The sequence below is a fragment of the Ursus arctos genome, unplaced genomic scaffold (genome assembly GCF_023065955.2).
Source record: "Ursus arctos isolate Adak ecotype North America unplaced genomic scaffold, UrsArc2.0 scaffold_3, whole genome shotgun sequence".
NCBI classification, from domain to species: domain Eukaryota; kingdom Metazoa; phylum Chordata; class Mammalia; order Carnivora; family Ursidae; genus Ursus; species Ursus arctos.
Genome location: NW_026622985.1, coordinates 69,248,431 through 69,268,095, shown reverse-complemented (window position 1 = coordinate 69,268,095; position 19,665 = coordinate 69,248,431). Strand labels below are relative to the sequence as shown.

At 36.8% G+C, this 19,665-nt stretch overlaps 1 pseudogene; it reads right to left on the bottom strand.

Moving 5' to 3' along the window:
• Positions 1 to 19,243: 19,243 nt before the first annotated feature.
• LOC113266477 (ATP synthase membrane subunit K, mitochondrial-like) lies at positions 19,244 to 19,461 on the bottom strand (annotated as a pseudogene).
• Positions 19,462 to 19,665: the final 204 nt, after the last annotated feature.

Genomic DNA, 19,665 nt, shown 5'->3' with positions numbered 1-19,665 from the left:
AGCTCTCTTATGATTAATGTTTCCATGTAAAATGTTTTACATACTTTCCATCTAAACTGTGTCTTTGTATTTAAATTGAGCTTCTTATGGACATCATAAAATTGGATTTTGATTTTTAATTCTGTTTGTCTAGACCATTGATAATTAATGTAATTATCAGTATGGTTGAATTTAAGGCTCCAGTGTTGCTGTTTGCTTTCTATAGGACCTACTGCTCTTTGGTGATTTTATTCATCATTTCTTGCCTCATGATTTGTTGACTGTTTTTAGTATTCTATTTTATCTCCATCATTGCCTTTCACTTGGAGTCTATCTTCAAATATATTACACTATACTTAACGTATGATGTAGAAATCTTTCTATTCTTATCTTTTCTCTTTTGTGCTATTACTGTCATATATTTTACTTCTCTGTATGTTATTAATCTCAGTTACATTGGTATTATTTTTGCTATAAACAATCGAGTATCTTTTAAAGTAGTTTAACTTTAAAGAGAAAAAAATACCTTTTTAAATTTCCCAAGTTATTTACCATTTCTAGTTGTTTGCATTTCCTTAGTATGGATCCAAATTCATTTAGATCATTTAGAGATTCAAATTTCCATTTGGATCATTTTTCTTTCAGTCTAAAGAACTACCTTTATCTTTTTTGGTAGTGCATGTCTGTTGGAAAATAATTCTCTTGGCTTTTTATGGCTAAAAATGCTTTTATTTTACCTTTACTTTTGAATGATATATATATTCACGAGTTATAGAATTCCAGGTTGACTTCTTTTTTCATGTCAGCACATTAATGATATCACATTGTATTATCTTTTAACTTACATTATTTTGTATGAGATATCAGTAGTACTTAGTATCTTTGCTTCCCTGCTTGTAATGTGCCTCTTTTTCTTAGATTCTTTTAGGATTGTTTCTTCATTACGAGTTTTAGTATTTTGATTATGATGTACCTTGGTGTAGATTTCTTTATGTTTATTCGGTTCAGGATTTGATTAGTTTCTTGTATTTGAATTTGTTGCTTTCATCAAATTTATTAAATGCTTGGTTGTTGTTTATTTAAAAAATTTTTTTTTCAGTTCTCAGATGCTTAACATTGTCCCAGGATCACTGAGACTCTGTTCACTTTTTACTTTTTTTTCTTCTCTGTGCTTTATTTTGCATACCTCCTTTTGCTGTGTCTTCATGTTTAACAGTCTGACCTGATATGCTGCATGGCCAGTGAATATTTCTTTTCAGATATTATATTTTTGTGTTATGTAAGTCCCATTTTTTTTGATATCTTCCATTCCTCTGCTCTTAATATTCATGTTTTCATTTTAATTCTTAAATATATTATAGTGGCTGTTTTAAAGTTCTTGTGTACTAATCCCATCATCTGTATCAATTCTGGGTCTCCTTTTTGAAATGTTTTTTTCTCTTTAATATTGTCTTATTTTCTTGCTTCTTCACATATCTAGTAATTTTTTATTGGATGCTAGACATTACAAGTATATTGTTGAGTTTCTGGATTTTTGGTTTTCTTTAAAGAGTATTGAATATTATTTTGGAAAATAGTTAAATTGTCTTGTCAATCAACTTGATCCTTTTAGGGTTATTTTTGTTTTCTTATGGCAGTGTACTATAGTTTTTAACTATTCTAGTGCTAGTTTAGCTTGTTACCTAAGCATTACCCATCTGAAGTATCTACCAAAATCCCGAGTGTTCATTGAGGTGTCCTCCCTCTGGCTGGTCAAAAGTTTAAATATGCCCCAGCCCTGTGTAAGCTGTTGGAATTGTTCAGTTCACAATTCCCAACACTCGTTCTTTTTCTAATAGTTTTTTGTTCAGCTTCAAGGAGTCTCACAGTAGTATATGCGCACCTTAGAATTCAGCAAAAAGAATTGGGACTTTTGAGGAACTCTATGGAACCACTTTATTTACATGGCTGTCTTCTCCCTGATATTTTGCCCCACAAATCCTAGCCAATTCAGCTTTTCTGAACTCTGATCTTTATCTCTTCAACTTTGCAAAGCTTCTATGATTTGCTTGCGTTTCCCTTCCCACATTTTGCCTTTAAACAGAAAGTCAGGGAAACTATCGAATGTACCCCATTTTTCTTGTTTTAGTTATCACAGCCTTGGGCAGGTCTAATGTCTGAAAACAACAATTTCATATGTTTTGTTGGATGTTATATTTGTTTCCAACAGGAAGTTATGTCTGATCCATTCATTTCCTCAAGGCCAGAAGTAGAAGTTCTCTTTACTTTGAAAATTTGATCAGATTTTAAGGTCAATGAATCTAAGTTATACAGAATATTTACTGTATTTACTGATAGTTGTCTTTTGCAGTATTCCTTTCTGGGGACACCTAAACAACTACAGCTGAAAGGGACTATAACAATGGTGGATGAAATGAATTTATTAGCTCCTCTATGTCATAAGCATCAGTGTTGTCTCCTACATGGAGGTAACACTATTCTCAGTAAATATAATTCATTGAATTTAAAAATACTCTCTTGAGATTTCCATATCATCACCCAACCAAAAAATGGGGGTGGAATATTCCTTTAAAGTTTAGATATATTGTTTTGTTCAAGAAAATGATTAATGAATTATCTGTAATATAGCTACTCCAGTGCTTTATATTGTCACAAACTTAATAAAGAAAAGAACCAAAAAAAAAAAAAAAAAGTGTAGAGAAATAGAAAGAGGGGACATAATAGCTCCTGAATGAGATTATAGATATAATAAAATATGTAATTATATGGAACAAAGAAAGGAGGAGAGGAATTTTAAAAAGAAAAAGAAAAAAATTAGGGAGCACTATAACCAAGATATTCAGAAGTGAATTACCTAACTACAAAATTCTGTCTATTCCATTTGTGAAACACCCACATGGTGTGACTTGAAGCTCCCTATAGAGAGAGGTGAGAGAAGACAGCAGGGTCGTAGGGAGGAAGTCAGGTCAGACTTAGCAGAAAGAAGATGAGTGAAGCATAAAAGCAAGAAATTGCAAGGTAAGTTCTAGGAATGAAAATAAAACCAGTTTGGCTACAATGAGGGGGAGTACTATAAAATAAGACTGGAAAAGATAAGATAAATTGGGGCCAGATTATATAGGTCTTTGAATGCCAGGCTGAGGATTTGCTGCTCTTTTTGGTTAAAAATGGGGAGTCACTGAAGGTTTTTGAGTAGGGGAGTGAAGTGACCTTTGGGTCAATTACTCTGGCTGCAATGTGTAAAGTAGATTGGAAGAGGGAGAGAATAAAAGTGAAGAGACACCCTGGGAGGCTATTGAATTAGATCAGGTGACAAGTAATGAGAACCTGAACTATGGGAGTAGCAGTAGGACTGGAAAGAAAAGGATGAATTCAAGATATCTTTCATGGGTCAAATCTATGGGGCTTAGTAACTAATGAGATCTGAGAGAACTGTTAAAAAAGATTCTGAGATTTTTAACCCTGAGTTACTGAGGAAGTGATAAAGTAGGGAAATAAGAAGAGAAAGCAGGTTTGAGTGGTTGTAGGTATATGTATGTGGGGTATTGGTGGTGGTGTTTTTCATGGTGGTGGGAGTTTTGTGCAGAGGAGGTGATGAGATGGATTTTGATATGCTACCCTCATAAGCACTGGAAGGTAGCAGTTTTCAGAAAAAGAAAACAAATAATTAAATTCTAGTGTTAGGAAGACTGCACTTAGCTCATAGTTGGTTCTCAATAAATGTTGACTGAGCCAACCCTCATTAATTCCAAATGGATGTTTTTCACTCATTCGTTCAACAGATATTTATTAAACAACTACTATATGCCAGACACTGGTGTAAGTATTGGAAGATATCATGGTTTTCAACAGAAATGATGTCTTCCTTATGGAAAACATAGTCAAGTGGAAAAGACACGATTAAATGAGCATGTATAATAAACAACATGTGTATTACTTTAATTAAAGTACCAGTTAATATGCAAGAAGATAACAGGGACCATTCCAAGTGCAGGATACTCAAGGAAGTTTTCTCAAATGAATATCTGACTCAACTGAAAGGTTGAGTAGGAATTAACCAGGTGAAAAGGGAGGGGGAGGTATTCTAGGCAGATGGAACCTCAGCTGCAAAAGGTCAGAAGTGTTAAAGTCTGAGTCTTTTGAGGAATTGAAAGAAGTTTATTATGGCTGAATTATAGACTATGAATGAAGAAAGAGAGAAAATTAGATATAGACCAGTTCAAGAAAGGTCTTGTTCACCTTTTTAAGGACTTTGTGTTAAGAACAGTAGGAAGTCACTGAAGAATTTAGCAGAGAAACAGCATGACCATATTTGCATGTTTTAAAAATTCATTAACTGTTCACTCCAAACAAAAATATTTACTGTGGCCTCAGGAGTTCACACATAAACAAACAGAAGCAATGTAATAAGATAAGACCTACAATAGTTAAAAATGCTATTTACACAAGTGTATACTCATTAGACAAGCATAAAATTTATAGGGACACAGATAAGAGGATAGTTAATATTGTTTGTAAGGGAAATATTAAGGAAAACTTAAGAACAGGCCATTTTGAGCGGGAGTAGAAAGTTAAATAGGCCCTTCAAATAAATACTTTAAGTAAATACCTAAGTAAAATTTCATTTACAACTCTGAGTATCTCTCATTTGTGTCCAATTACTGCTTTTTCTGTCACTATTTTTTAATATTATTCTTTTTCTATTCATGTTTGATGTTGATGTAAATTTAGTTGAAGTATATAAGTATTTTAGTGTGTATGAGAAAAGTTACCTTATCCAATCACAAAAGTGTTTAAGTTGCAACTACTTACCAAGTGATATAACAGTATTTCAGTATGTTAACAGTGTGTTACCAGGAAGTACGTACTTTTTGACCATTAGTGCTAGAAGTAAACTCCAGCTGTCTTTCCCCTGGGAATTTGGCTCACTCCCTTGCCCTTTTCAGATTCCTTTGCAATTAGGCTATTCATGTGATTGAATTCAATGGAGTAACTCAATGGAATGTCCTACTTCCAGAGTTGGCCTAGTAACATCCCACAAGGACTTTTAGATTTTTCTCTCTTCATGCATTGGTATGCTAAATGCAGATGATCCAACACAGGACTCCACAGAGGCCCCAGGAGATGATGGGGCCACAGGATAGAAGGAGTTTGGGTGACTGAGTCGCAGCTTGTAAGACAACTGCCCGTGAGAGTCACTTAGCCCATTATCACACTATGAGGTTAGAGAAAAATTAATGTTTATTTGGTTCAAGTCACTGAAAATTTGGAGTTGTTTGGGAGTTAAAAATTGGGTTCAAGTCACTGGAATTTGGGAGTTACCGTAGCTGGTGTTAATTAACTTGACTAATAAAATCCTATATTATTTTCTTTGGTCCTTTTAGGAATTTGAGTGCTTCTCTAGGCCTTCAGTCTCTGGTAGAAGACTTGACTGTTAGAACTCACTGAGATTATCTCCTTTACTAAGGGTATAATATCTACCCTTTACATAGTCAATTAGTATAGTGTCAGTGCTGATTCTTAGGAACTTTGACTAAATATTTGAGGATTCAGACAAATTTTTAATGCCATTTATTAATTAGCTAATATTTATTGAACAGACATTAAGTTAAGTGATACATAGTTCCTGCCTGGATATGTCATACGTTAAGTTATGTGGGTAGTTTTTGCTTGGTTGTTCTTATAGGATAATACTACTAGGGAATCATAAGGAAATATCTCTTACAACAAAACAGGCTTATCCTGATGTTAGACACAGTACTAATTTTCATAGCTATAAAAATTATCTGGTGAAAAACACTTATTAATGAGATACAGGTTGCTCATTATACTTGGTTACAAATAGATGTGGGGTAAAAGTAAGTATTAGCTGTCATAGATATTTCTCAAATAATTAGCCATTAAGAAAATCAAAATTTTAAGTGTACAAGGTAATTTTTCCAAGCCAAAGATTCTCAGAAAAATATCACACTTTGTCTGGATCCAATAAGACCTAAAAGCCTATCCAGAGTCTTCATCATTCTCCCATTCAGCATCACGTATGGTTAACTCATGCAGGCCTGAGTGGGAAACCCTGTTTGATGCCTACTGACTCTTTGACAGACCCTGGGCAATTTACATAACCTCTCTCAGCCTCATGAAATAATAGTACCTTGTGCTTCTGCCCTTGCTCCCCTGCTGTTCTTTTCTCAACACAGCAGCCAGATTGATCCCATTAAAACATTTAAGTCACATCATTTTATGACTTTTCTCAAAAATCACCAATGGCTTTTCATCTCACTAAGAACAAAAGTCAGTCTTTGTAGTGGTCTACAAGGCTCTGTGTGATTGGATAACTGCCTGACCTCATTTTCTATTCCTCTGCTTGTTCACTCTGTTCCAGCCCACCAGCCTTCTTGCTAGCTTTCAAAATTGCCCAGTAAAAGAGCAGAGTTTAAAAACATGCCTGGTTCCTGTCTCTTTCACATCATTATTTCTGATTTATCAACATTTTAAGTGACAGTTTCCATAATCTTCAGAATAAACTTGTAACAATAATAATAGTTAACATTTTATTGTGTTTATTGTGTGCCAACATGATGTCCTTCAGTCTGCATAGATACCCTAAGAGGTGGGTAATACCTAGTGGTTTTAAAGTACAGTGTAGAATCATGCTGCAAGGATTTAAATCCCCATTCCACCACTACTGACTGTGACTTTGCGAAGTTACTTTACCTCTCTGTGTCTATAAAATGAGGAAAATTCTGTTCTACCAATAGTTATGTTATGCATGAATATTTATAAAGTGTCTAGAAGAAGGCTGAGCACATAGCATAAGGATTTGCTAAATATCAAAATAAAAATAAATTTGTATTGTTTAATAGTGCCTCCGTTTCGTTATCTGTAAAATGGGAATAATAATATAGGATTAATCCCATAGGATTTTTGTGGGAATTAAATGAGATAACATGTACTGATCATAAAACAGTTTCTGGCACATGGTAAGCCCTCAGTAAATGTCAGTTATTAATATTTTTACTATCATAAGGACATGGAAGTTTAAACAGATTAACAAAAATGTCAAAGGTTATGCAGGTTGTAAGCATCTGAATTGTTTGTTCAAGACTATCTCATTTAAAATGTCATTCTTAACCACAATCCCAGAAGGGTTATCAACATATTTTTTGTTTGTGAGTCCCCATCATTCAAGTGAAGCATAAAAGCTTCCAGTTTCTTTTCCTTTATGTATAATGATGAATGTTTTTGTTGTGTAGTAAATTTTAAAAATCTATCTATGTTACTGTTTCCTCTTTTCAATTTGTTAATGCAGCTCCATTTCTAATCTAGATTCTAGATATGTAGATAAAGGAGAGGCATGAGCTCACTGGAAGTTTTTGGAGATTGGAGTCTGAATTTCTTCTCAGATAGAATTTCTCCTCTCCTTTACCATGACTTCATTCTCAGTTGCCAAACTGTATCACAAAGCAGGAGAGTTCCTGCTCAAATGGAGAAGGGTGGGGTTAATGAGACAATCTTACAACATCTGGGGACACTGATCCATGTGGATGTAACTAAAATAGTCACTCTGATTTCAGAATTTCAGAGACCTCCTACCCCTTCCTTTTTTGTGTATTTGTTTCTTTTGAATTTGCGACACTCATTTATGATATAAATTGAAGAAATCGTTAGACCACTGTAATATCAATAACATAAGTAGATTTTTTTTCCAAATCATGAATTCTATGTTTCTTACCCTTCATTTGTTCAACTACGAAACCCAATAATAAACTGTATCCAAAACAAAATAGCTATTGCAGAATAACTTTAGGTGAGCAAAGGCAGCCAAGTGTAAGTTTTAGAATGTTTTCATGGGGAAACATCTGCAAAATGTTTGTGCAGTGGGAATAACACAAGGGTTTACAAAGCAATTGTACAGCATATTTTCTTTTTGGCAATGAGGAAACACCCATGCAGCATATTTAAAAATATTTGTGTATTTGAGCTACATTTCCATTGGCAATGGACACACAACCACAGTGACCAGGCATCAATCAACATTCTATTTTCCAGCTGTTTCACAAAATGTGTAATCAGTCACAAAGTGTATTTGGTTCCACGTATATGCATTCTTAACTTTTCCCTTCTGTCTCATGAAACACACTACTGGAAAAACTGGGCACATTTTGGATATTCAAATTAAGAATCATCTAAATGGAATGGCGGTGTCTCTATTTTCTAAAACAAGCCTCATAAAAAGCAAAAGCACTATTAAATCCTGAGAAAAAGAAGGCTGTCCTAGGGAATAAGTATTTAAAGGAAACATACAATTTGCTAGTAGTACTATGCAATAAATAATAGTGTGCAGTTCTGAAGAGCCGTAAAGTCCTTGTCAGAAACTGAAAATGGAAGAGTTCTCAGTTCCACTGTAAATTGGGGCTAATTGATGGTCTGTAGCAAGTAGGAACTCTGCGTTTGTGTGATTAATCATTGGAAGAGAAGATGGAAAAATAACTAATTCTCGTGATTTTTTTCTATATAAAAATAAGTATATATGTATATATAAATAGAAAGTGAAGTATAAAAGATATATGAGAAGCAGTCACTGCTACTGAGTAGCTTATCAGTTCTAAACCGCATATTCACAAGTTTCTGTAGTCAGATAAGAGCTGCAATGGGTGAGAGCCAGTCTCCCAAGAGATTGTCCAGTAGAAACAATGTTTAAGGTGCAAATGCCATTTAATTCAGATATTCTGATATGATTCATTATATAAATATCAAAATGTAACTTGGTCCTGCTGCTACCAAAGAAGACGGAGCCCTTGTGTAGAAATGTGATGATATTCCCTATCAGCTCCAGCTTATCTCTATGGTGATAAGCACAAGTATATAGCCTGGCAAACCATGGCCAGCTACCAGACCATTAGGCAGCTAACACTCATCCAGAATCACCAGTGCATAGTGGGATTCTCAAGCTCAAAGATGAATAACCTGGTGCTGTTTGCCAGCAAAGACAAATTAATTAAATGAACTATTTACTAGTTAACCAAATCTATAGCCCAGAAGTTGAAGGCACATTCAGAAAATTAAAAGAAAATCAAACAAAATGAGATACCACCTCACACCAGTCAGAATGGCTAAAATCAACAAGTCAGGAAACAAAAAATGTTGGCAAGGATGTGGAGAAAGGAGAACCCTCTTACAAACTCTTGGTGGGAATGCAAGCTGGTACAACCACTCTGGAAAACAGTATGAAGGTTCCTCAAGAAATTAAAAATAGAGCTACCCTAAAACCTAGCAATTATACTACTAGGTATTTACCCAAAAGATACAAACGTTGTGATCCAAAGGGGCACCTGCACCCCAGTGTTGATAGCAGCAATGTCCACAATAGCAAAACTATGGGAAGAGTCCAGGTGTCCATTGACAGATGAATGGATAAAGAAGATGTAGTACATGTGTATGAGTATATATATATGATGTAGTGTGTGTGTGTGTGTGTGTGTGTGTGTATGTATGATGGGATATTACTCAGCCATCGAAAAGGATGAAATCATACCATTTACATCGATGTGGATGGAACTGGAAGGTATTATGCTGAGCAAAATGAGTCAGCCAGAGAAAGAAAATTCTCATATGGTTTCACTCATATGTGGAATTTAAAAAACAGAGGCTCATATAGGGGAAGGGAGGGAAAAATAAAATAAGATGAAATCAGAGAGGGGGACAAACCATAAGAGACTCTTAACTATAGGGAGTAAACTGAGGGTTGCTGGAGGGGAGGATGGGGAGAGAGTGGGGAGATGGGTTAACTAGGTGATGGGCATTAAGGAGGGCACGTGATGTGATGAGCACTGGGTATTATATGCAACTGATGAATGACTGAACTCTGCATCTGAAACTACTGATACACTGTATGTTAACTAATTGAATTTAAATAAAATAAGTTACAAAGAAAGAATTACTGAAAAGTAGAAATGATTTTATAAATATAAAGCTAGTGGAAATGTAATTTAAACCATATTTTGAATGAGATTTTGTTATTAAATCAATGAATGTTCCCTCTAAGTGATTAGACCAACTAATATTACCTGTAAATTTCAAATAAGTTAAATTATGTTATATTCTGTTTTATAAATTGTTTTCAACAGAGTAATATTATTAATAAAAATTAAATTCCCTATGCCTTCTCTTTTCTACCTATTCTTGTCCTTCACCAATAATTGTTGAACAGATTTAAGCAGGTTGCAACTTCAGGTACCTACAGGGACAAGTCAGGCTACATAAGGAGTTAACTAGGCCTGCTAGGGGCTGTATTCTTCTAGAGACCACATATTCTGTCAAAGGGTGTAAACCGATTTAGCTTAGTCGGTTGTTACTTTGCAGGCATTTGTAACTTGACAAAATTTCTAAGTTTATTTTATTAAGACCTAGAAATTTGTATTTTCCTTACAAACACTTAAATTGAAAATATTACCAACTATTAACACTTTCTGAAATACCATAGGTCTAAAAGAACATGTTTTCTGGCTAATTCAGCAACTGTGACAGCATATCTTGTTCTGGACCAACTCATGAGGCATACACTAGTCCTATGAGACCACACAAAGAAGGATGTAATCTAATCTGGAAATTCTTGGTAGGTGTATCAGTTACGATTAGCTGGGTTATGCTGTGGTAGCAAAGAACCCCAAACTTTAGAGGCTTACATAAACAAAGGTTTGCTTATCCCTTGTCCTCTATGTCCATAATAGGTAAAGAAAGGTTTTGCTTGTCATGGCTAGAGACTGAGACTGATGATATACCCCTATCTGGAACATAGGATAGAGGGAAAAGAGACATGGAAAACCCCACAATGGCTTTTCAAATGACATACATCACTTCAAGAGCTTCTGTGTCACTGGCCAAAGCTAGTCACATAGTGTATAGTAAGAATTTAGCCTTGCACAAGAAGAGATTTGGCCTTTTCCCTCAACCTCTAGTCAGAGAGTCTTTGTTTAGGGTGAGCGCTGGCCTGTACCTGACAATGTTAGGGTGGGGGGTGGCCATGCCAGAAAGACCAACCATGTGTCTTAAGGTGAGAGCTTCGGGTTGTGCAGTATCAGTTGACTTAGAGACTGAGTTCGGCTACTAGGGTAATCACTCAGTCTATCATGCTTGTGTTTTGAAGTCTCCATAAAAGCTCTGGACTCAAAGCCTAAGTGTTTCTCTGCATATTGTCACACATTGACACTGAGAAGGTAATGGGTCCTGAGCACAACAGAAGCCTTGTATTTGGAACCTTCTCAGACTCTGCTCTAGAGTCCTTTGGCTGTTTTCTTCATCTGTATTCTTTCTCTGTAGTAACTCACTATGTGAGTACAATAGCATTTGGTGAATTCTGTGAGTCCTTCTAGGAAATTATCAAACTTCACAGTGGTTTTGGAAATTCCCTGAATTTGCAGTGGTATCAAAGTAAGGGCAATACTGGAGACTGCCCTATAACTCCATAGTTTGGCTAAATCTGGGTACATGGTTACTCTTCAGTGCACAAGGGTGGGATGCAGAGTGCCCTCAAGGAAGAACACTGGGAAATTTGCAAATTTTAATCCAGTATACCACGGTGGGGTTCAGGAGGGAAATGATACTTTCACTCAGTCATAAAGGATATACAGGATTCCACATAGTGAAGATAGTTGTGAAGTTTGTGCTAGAGATAGGGGACAGAGTAATATTAATCATGAAATGTTGGCATATTATGATATGAGCAGAGAACTTATTTACATACAGTTTCATATTCCCAAATTAACCAATGGCGAGTGGTAGGTCTGGGCTAGGTCATAAAGGGCTTTCCATGATGAGGAAGATAAAAGTGCTTAACGATAAACAAGACTGATTGGGAAGAGGAATCTTGGATTGGGTCAGCACTGGGAGGTCAGCAATGAAACTGGGCGCTAGGGGAAGCTTCATCAAAGGAGGTCAGTATGTGAGAGAGAACTGACAGCAGTCTGAGAGGAAAGCTTCATGGAATAAGGCTTTTTATCCTGAGCACTCATGGTTATTCAAATGGGACCTTATAGTCTTAAGGGTTTGAAAATGCTAAGCAGAACAATCATTCTCTTCTCACCAAGATATCTTTATTTTAGTGGATATGTTCAGTCCCATTCCTCAAGGGAATTTAGAGGTGTGTTTGGACACCTGGCTGCATGGGTATATGGGTTTTAAAGAGGTCCCCTGAAGACCAAGCAGTAGAAATCTTTTTCTTTATGACCCTCCTCCCCCTGGGAAATAAAATCCTATATGTAGTGACTCAGAAAGCTGGTATATTACCGTTTGAAATTCACAAAGTGTGTTTTCTGCAAAATGTACTCTAATGACGTAATAACCCTTGTCATTGTCCATCCAGGCTGCTATAACAGAATACCATACACTGGGTGGCTTAAATAGCAGACATTTATTTCTCACAGTTCTAAAGGCTAAGAAATCTAAGATCAAGGCACTGGAAGATTCTGTGTCTGGTGAAAGCCCTTTCCTGGTTTATAGCTGGCCATCTTGCTGTGTCCACGCATAATAGAAGGGGTGAAGTTGTTCTCTGGGATCTCTTCTATGAGGGTACCAATCTCATTTATAAGAACCCTCATGACCTAATAACTTCCCAAAGGCCCCGCCTCAAAATACCATTACATCGTGGATTAAGTTTCAACATATGAATTTTTAGGAGACGCATTCATTCTATAGCAGCAGTTTTTAAGAAGAGTGTTTGAATAATAATTTGAGATAGTAGCCAGTCAGTTTTTTTCTTCTTCTTTAGTGGCCATCCCCATTGAACTTCCCAGGGGGACTTGTCAGGAAAACAAACAAACAGGAAAAATGGCAAATTCTTAGTTTTGGAGTTCAAAAAGCACTCACCAGCTGTAAGAAACAGTTTTTGGGGTATGTAATCTGGCAGAAGACGTGGTTTTTTTTTTTTTTTAATTAATTTTGGTTTTATTTTATCCAGACCGTACACTACAAAAAGCCATAGAAGCTCAAAGACGAATTAAGAAACTAGATTTGACAGTGTGAGTTTGGGGGATGGTAGGTATAGTGTTTAACTTTCTAGATTCATCCCTTGGTAATAATAAGAAGAAACCCTTTTTTACATTGGAGAACACAATAGACTAGGCCTGACATTTTCTACCAGGTTCTGTGGCTATAGTTTCTTTTATCAGAGTTGGTTGAGATCAGGAGTGATCTTAGGTCAGAGTGATTCACTGCTGCTGACTCTGTCTTCCATTGGCTCAGATAGGTGTGGAATATCAGTCAAATCTTCTAAGGGGGCTGATAAGAGCCAAGTGAGGATCAATGGATCCAAAGGGGACTTTCTGATAGTTGGGACAAGGAGAACCCAGGGAATGATTTGCTTAACCTTAATGACATTGGACATATCAGTGAATTCAGAGTGCACAGGTTCTGATAGCAAAGACTACAATGAGAAATTTGTCAGCTCTGTTAAGTTTTAGAATGGGAGTGGGTCTCACTTAAAAGAATAGTTGACATGAAGAACATTTCGTGGTGTGGCAGAACATAACTGAGACAGATTAAGGCCAAACAATAGAATTCTCCCTTACACACACTGATGCCTTGTGGAATTTAGCATATCTCCAAATGGGCAGGTGGACGGGTAGGGCAAGTTTGAAAGGTTTAAAATGCCATCCATATGCTGATGACTTTCATACATGACTCCATCATTTACTTTCTTTTGATCTCCAGACTGTGTATCTAGCTGCTTGCTCAACATCTATAAGTAGATGCCTAATTGGAACCTCAAATTTGATATTTCCAAAAGGAATATTTTTCAGCTCTAATCAGAATTGGCTACATAATTTGCAGAGCAAAATGAAAACAGAGTATCTTGTTCAAAAAGTAGGAAAAATGCCATCAAAGGTATTAAAACATAAACTTTTTTTTTTCTTCTGTGCTCTGTCTCTCTCAACTTATCATGGTATTTTTTCATTTGCCATTTAATGTCATGGTTCTTCAAACATGGGAAAATAATCATGGGTAAGTGCAGACCATCACATTGCCAGCAGAGATGGCAGCAGCAGGAACTATACATAGTACCTGAGCTGGAGACAGGATAGTCAAGCCAGGCATCTCCCCTTCCCACACACCATTGCCTTTTCTAAGAGTATTGAAACCTTCATGCATGGTCATGGTAGGTATCTGGATGTGGGATGGCCCGGGAAAACCATTGGTGAGCATGCTCCGTGGGGTGGAAGGCCGTAGAAGTTACCAATGGGGTGGGGAGGGCAATGCTGTAGAGTGCCTGGGGTATCTGCTAATTCATCCTAGGGAAGCAGAGTATTAGCAGGAGGCATGACTATGTGTGAGTTGAGGCTCCAGTGTCCCATTGGATTTCACTTACAAAACACAAAATCAAAGATAAAATTATTAAAAATTTGAAGATGGCCAACACCGGGCATTAAACCCCAGTGTGGGGCCCTTCTTGGAATGGAGAACTATGTGACTGCATTGGCCTTATACCTATGAAGTTGGCTCTGACTCTTCCCCCCAGTGCTGCTTCTCCTCCAGTCTGCCTTAAATCAACGAATAGCACAACTTGTCAGCTATTCATTGTTTATACCCAAACATCATCCTTACTTTACTAATAACCCACATCAGTTACATTAAGGAACTACTGTCAGCACTGTATCTAAAATATAAACCCTTTCCAACCACTTTTCATCACCTCTTGGGTTATCACAACAGCTTCTTAAACTGTGTCTCCTGCTTTCATTCTTGCCCACCTAGAGTGTTTCCTCCACATAGCAACCAATCTTTTAAAAATATAAAATAGGCCACTTCACAGTTTTCTCAAAATTTTCACATCACACTTAAAAATAAAATTCTTATCATGGCTTGCAGGTACCTATAAGATATAATCTTTGCCTGTCTCTCATGCTATATTCCTTAAATATTGAGATTTTTACACTTTCTCTTTTATAGCTCTAAAATATTCTTCCTCAGAATTTTCTTTTTAGATGTCATTTCCTCAGAGAGATGTTCTCTGATAATCCTGTTGGGAGGCTTTTTTTCTCTGACACCAAATATGTGGTATCTTTTCTTATATCAATAACCAATTTTCCAGTTCTCTGAAACCAATTACATATCCATCAATTCAATTCAATTCTGCCACTAACTATCCAGAGTCAGCATGGATCCCACAGATGGAAGGTCTCAGTCCCTCAAGACTGCTTCCTACTACAGATGCCAGTCAAAATCCTGGGCCACTTGTACTTCTGACTGATCAGCTGTATATTGGGGGTTACTACAACCCCCTCCTCAGATCTGATAATTTCTAGAATAGTTCACAGAACTCAGGAAAACACATCATTTATGTTTTACTATTTCATTTATAAAGGATACAAATGAACAGCCAGATGAAGAGGATCATAGGGTAGGTCCAGAAGGATCCCAAGAACAGGAACTTATGTTGCTGTGGAGTTGGGCTATGTTACACTCCTGGCATGTGGATATATTCACCAACCCGGACACTCTCTGAACCTCTGTTCAAGAGCAATTGTAGAGCTCAATCTCCAGCTCCCCCTCCCCTTCTCAGAACTGGGTGGGTAGGGCTAAAAGTTCCAACTCTCAAGTCTCTTGGTCTTACTGGTGACCAGCCCCACTCTGAGGCTACCTAGCCCCAACCCTCGCCCTGCCTGACCTCCAAGTCACCCTATTAGCATGAACTCAGGTGTGATTCAAAGTTAGGCATGGAATAATAAGAAGCACTCCTATCACTCAGGAAATTCTAAGGTTATTAGGATCTCTGTGCCAGGAACTGGGGACAGAAACCAAATATATGTTTTTATTTTATTTATTTATTTATTTATTAAAGATTTTATTTATTTATGTGTCAGAGAGAGAGAGCACAAGCAGGGGGAGTGGCAGGCAGAGGGAGAAGCAGGCTCCCTGCCGAGCAAGGAGCCCAATGTGGGACTAAATCTCAGAACCCTGGGATTATGACCTGAGCTGAAGGCACACCCTTAACTCACTGAGCCACCCAGGCACCCCAAATATATGCTTTTAATTATACCACATTTATCTAAAATAGAAAGTTGCATTGTTCTTTTTCCCCTTCTCAGGCTTATTTTTCCTCCTCACATTTAGCACGACACTTATACTACATTCATTTGTATATTTGTTTTATATCCTCAAGTAGAATACCAGCTCTAAGAAGCCAGAGGCTTTGGCTATCTTATTAAGCCTTTTACCCCCAGGGCCTAAAACAGGAGCACACAGTTAGTCCTCAATAAATAGTTGTTGCATAAAAGAATATATAAACATAACTATGTATTTAACCTAAATTTACAGAATAAATTAAAATCTGACTGATAATACCCAGAAGTGACTAGAGTATATTTTTCATATAAGGTAAAAACCAGGGCTTGGAATTAGAAATTAGATTCAGTTTAATGTTATATATTCGCCTACTTGAGTCTTCATTATTTAATTTACAACCACCATATCAGCATCTTTATAAGTTCCTATAACTACTGCTTCAGGAACCTTAAATTGAACAATGCTTTACATTATATGTAAGATATTGTATCAGTTTTCTTTTGCTGCTGTAACACATTATCACAAGTTTAGCAACTTAACACAAATTTGTTATTTTAAAATCCAGAGGTCAGAGGCCTGAAATGGGTCTCAGTGGGCTAAAATCAAGGTGCTGGCAGGACTATGTACTTCCACACGTTCTAGGGGAGAATCTCTCTCCTTTTTTCCTAGCTTCTAGAGGATGCCTGCATTCCTTGTCTCATGGCCCCTTCCTCCATCTTTGAAGCTAGCAATGGCAGGTTGAGACTTTCTCAAGTCGTAATTTCTTTGCCTTCTTCTATTTTTAAAGAGGCATGCGATAATCCAAGATAATCTCTCCATCTCAAGGTTCTTAATTTTATTATATCTGCAAATCCCTTTTGCCTTATAAAGTAACATATTCATAGATTCTGGAGATTAGGACTTGGACATTTTTGGGGATCCAGTATTCAGCCTACCACAGCTAGTAATTAGCGTTCTTGCCTGATTAACCGTATTTTAAAAAATAATTTTTTAAAGCCTTAGAAAAGGTGATATACTAAGTCAGGTCATTAGAGCACTCATGCAGCTAAGTGAAGACTAGTAGGTGTAGATCTTGGTGCTCAGAAGAACATGTGCTCCAACTAAGGGCTCAGCAGTGTCTTAGCTTCATCTAAATGTTGCCATGCAGACATGTGAGTCCAGGGTGGTCAGTTTTTTCACTTTTGCAAGATAACCTGGAAATGCAAATTTATATGTAGTACCCCCTAATGTTTGCCGTGTTCGCAACAAGTTACATGACGTTTTTCAAAACTGTGCAGGCTAAAACATGTCTATAAGTGGACCCTGATCTCTGAGTCCCCATTGTGCTGCCTAACTTCTAGATGACCGAGAGGAGCCCTCCAGCAAATTGTATGCCTACCTTGTGAATTATGTTCCAGGAGTTAGGAGCTAATGTATAAAATGTCTGTCTTTTGTGGCAAGATATTACTTGGAGTTAGTTCGTACATTGTTACACGGAATTTGTAGGTATTGCTAAAGAGACATTTCATTAAAATTGGTTTGTCTTTATTTACTTACTGAATAATATTTAATAAGTTAGTATTTATTAAGTTCCTCCCCCTGTGAGGCACTATAGTGAATAAGAAGATAGATCAGACAGAGCCCCTTTCTTCAAGGAAGCTGCCATCAACGGCCTGCACATTAAAATTTTGACAAGGACTGTTGAACTTCAGTGAGAAAAAAGGTCACTGCTTTTGAGGAGATTCAAGTCTTTACTTGAAGACTTGAAGTAAAGTATATTTAAGTTGTGCCTTAAAGGATGGAAGCTAAATACTCCATTCCTCTTTTTCTTGTATTTTTTTTTCTGTGTATAGTTTAGCAGTTGTTTCTAGGCCCTTGGTTCATATGGACCTCGCTACATAATTGTGTCTAGATAACTTACTAGGAATGCAATTTGGGTGGACTAACAATGAAAAGTGAATGACTGATCAAAGACATTAATCTTAAACCATATTTTCCTTGTGCAGCTTTAGGAATGCTTCAGTAGATGGAAAATATAGTGTATTGTCTTAGTATTTGAACCAAAAGTAAAAGTTAGAATAAGTGCTAGTGCAGTGAGAAATGTTACATGTGATGGGCAAACCAGCTGAACAAACAGGCTGGAAATTTGTTTTATGAAACTCACCTTACAGAATTTCACTCAATAAAACACATGAGTATGCAGTATTAATTTTTTTCTGTGTCTATGTATCATCACAAAAGGCCCTTTTTAATCATATTCTGGGTGCACATTTGGTCCCATTTGAACACAATTTATGAACACTTATTTGAATTCCACCTTTTGACAAAATGGGCAAGAATCCAAGTAAGGCAGCATGGTTAACTATTTTTCTAATACATACAGACCAGAATCTTAATGGAAAACAACTCAAATTCACCAGAACTCAACATACCATGAAATTGTAACCTTTTATTTTATTTGATTGTCCTCAGTATAATTCCATATCCCTTTCAAACTTTTCTGACAAATAAGTACATTTGAACACAATTAAAAGGGAATACAGGTTATATAACAGCAACCACAACAAAATCTCAGACTCCATTTTCATCATAAAAAACCAATTAAGCAAGAGTTAGAAAAACTATGTTTCTTTAGCCTGTTGATTCCTCATTCTACAAGATTATCCCCAGAAGTCTGCACTCTACCACTTTTCCCAGATCAGACGTAGATTTAGCCAGAAATGAAGGAATACAAGTCAAAATGACTTAACCCATTGCAGCTTTGCCAAATAGACATTTAAATAGACATGTTTTTCTCTCTTATTCTTTCCTAGAACTTCCAAGGCATCTGAGAATGTGTAATCCAGCTAATGTGAGTTTGTTCCTTGGTGAGTTATAGATAGGAACTACAGCAAGTAGAGTTGTCACACAAAGGAAACTTTATTTGCAGCAAATAAGGAGGTCCTAGGGAATAACTTCCAAAGTCATGACCCCCTGAGTAAGGGTAAATGGGTTTCTCTCATTTAGGGTTAGGATGAATATTCAGAAAGGGGAGTTTTGTCATTGTATGTAGAAGGGAGCACAAAATGTCACTCATGCATGTGCTCTGAGGAAACAGGCCTGTACGTACATTGTATGTTCATGACATTTGTGCTCCTCTTGGTTTTTTGTTTTTGGGTTTTTTCCAGGTTCATAATTTATTGTACAAATTATGTATCACATGATGAGTTGACATTAGCTGCTCCAGGCATGGGAACTTAACAGATGAGGTATAAGTAAAAATCCGTTTATGTTGCTTTCACAGTTGGTGTTTTTTTAGACCTTAACTTGAAGTATAAGACCATCAAAGCAATGCCTCTGTATGTGGTCAGTACACAATTCGTTCTGCCTGTGAGAGTGTTAAGAGTTGAAATATTTCTTGATACCAGTGAAGTGGAATTGGGCATCAGTTTCTGGACCTGGCATGATTTCAGTCTTGCAAAAGGCACCAATTCCTTTGGTTGTCTGTGCTTCTCTTTGAATGGAGACTTTAGCATTCTAAGGACACAGAGGCAACTGTTGGTCACTCCATGGTCCGTCCGCCTCGGTATGAGTCAGGGTTGAGCTCAAGCTGGCCTGGGTGGTCTGGGCCTGCAGAGCTCTTAATCTTCCTGCTTGCCAGGGGTAGTT